Genomic DNA, 1,875 nt, shown 5'->3' with positions numbered 1-1,875 from the left:
CCCGTCTCTCGCCCCGTCGCCGCCCTGCCTCGGCTCGCCGCCCCGTCGCCGCCCCGCCTCGGTTCGTTCTGCCTCGGTTCGTTGCAACGGTGCCTCCAATCGCCGGACAGGCCCTCTCCTGAGCCTCGTTGCAGCGGTGCAACATGGACTTATAAGTCCGTGTAAACAAACAGGTAGGGACTCGGGACTTATAAGTCTCTGTAAACAAACAGATAGGGACTTATGACTTATAAATTGGGACTTAAAAAAGTCATAGGACTTATGAAACAAACAGGGCCTATGTCTTCTCAGGTGCCATGGCCGAATCTTGCCCTGCTGACGAGGCGCGTCGTAGGAGTTTGGCCTATTGATTGTGTTGAGCCGCCCCTACTTCCGATAGGGCCTGCAACTTCAACATCCGCCACGCCGTAGGGTTGGAGCCGATGTACTCCGGTGTGCCGATTTGCTATCCAAGCACACGGTCACCTCCGATGCGCGAAGCTGTGACCACACCGTGTCGTCCCAACGCCTGGACGTCTCCAATGCGCGAAGCCAAGACACGTTGCGAGCTGTCTATCCACTAACGCCTCAAACCGTGCCATGACCACTCTAGACGCTTCCTCTGAAGCTCCACCACTCGCTCGACCCGCACAGTTTGTCTCCGCTATAGACACTCATGTTGATTCTCCATTGTAGATGGTGTGCATTGATGCAACCTCCACGGCCAACTGCAGGCTCGGAAGGATGCACATTAAGCATGCAGCCACCGGCAGGGCTTCTCCATTCCTTTTGCCAGAGTTGACCAATGCACATGTCCGCTCAATTCTGAAAGAACACATTATATCAAGGAAGGATTGATGCCCTATTTCCATATTGTAATTCTGACTGAGACGTGCCTATTTCTGAACTCAAAACATTTTATCTTTGCAAGGGCGGGCCCACGCTATGGCGAGTGGGGGCTGCAGGATCAAAAGTAGGTCTAGGGGGCGCGGGGTGATTAGACTACTTGACCAAATAAAAATCTAGCATTTTCTCACTTTTAGTTGTTGGCAGATTTTAGCAACTAGTACAAGTAAAACAATCAACCTACACATGAAATTCTAAGAGTATAATAGTGGAAACTAAAACATTGCATATGAAGGTAAATGGAAGGGATTAGACAGAGCAAACACAATGTGGACACTGAGATTTTTGGCGTGGTTTCGATAGATGGTGCAATCGTACGTCCACATTGATGGAGACTTCAACCCACGAAGGGTAACGGTTGCGCGATTCCACGGAGGGTTCCACCCACGAAGAGTCCACAAAGAAGCAACCTTGTCTATCCCACCATGTTCATCTCCCACGAAGGACTTGCCTCACTCGGGTACATCTTCATGAAGTAGGCGATCTCCTTACCCTTACAAACTTCTTGGTTCAACTCCACAATCTTGTCGGAGGCTCCCAAGCGACACCTAACCAATCTAGGAGACACCACTCTCCAAAAGGTAAAATATGGTGTGTTGATGATGAACACCTTGCTCTTGTGCTTCAAATGATAGTATCCCCAACACTCAACTCTCTCTCAAAGATTTGGATATGATGGAAAGCTGATTTGAGTGGAAAGCAACTTGGAAAGACTAGAGATCAAGATTCTTGTGGCAGGATTGCTATATCTTGGTCTCAACACATGAGTATGTGGGTCTCTTTCAGAAAATAAGTAGTGAAAGTGTAGGCACATTCTGATGACTCTCTCACATATGGAGATGGGGGGGGGGGGTGGAGGGGTATATATAGCCTCCACACAAAATCCAATCGTTACAAACATTTGACCCAACTCGGTCAGACCGAATAGAAGAACTCGGTGAGACCGATTTAGTTTAAAATGTGAATGTTAGGAATCTCGGTGGGACCGAC

This window comes from Triticum dicoccoides, chromosome 3B (genome assembly GCF_002162155.2).
Source record: "Triticum dicoccoides isolate Atlit2015 ecotype Zavitan chromosome 3B, WEW_v2.0, whole genome shotgun sequence".
In the NCBI taxonomy this organism is placed as follows: Eukaryota; Viridiplantae; Streptophyta; class Magnoliopsida; order Poales; family Poaceae; genus Triticum; species Triticum dicoccoides.
The sequence above is the reverse complement of the archived record's forward strand: the minus strand, read 5'-3'. Positions refer to the sequence as shown.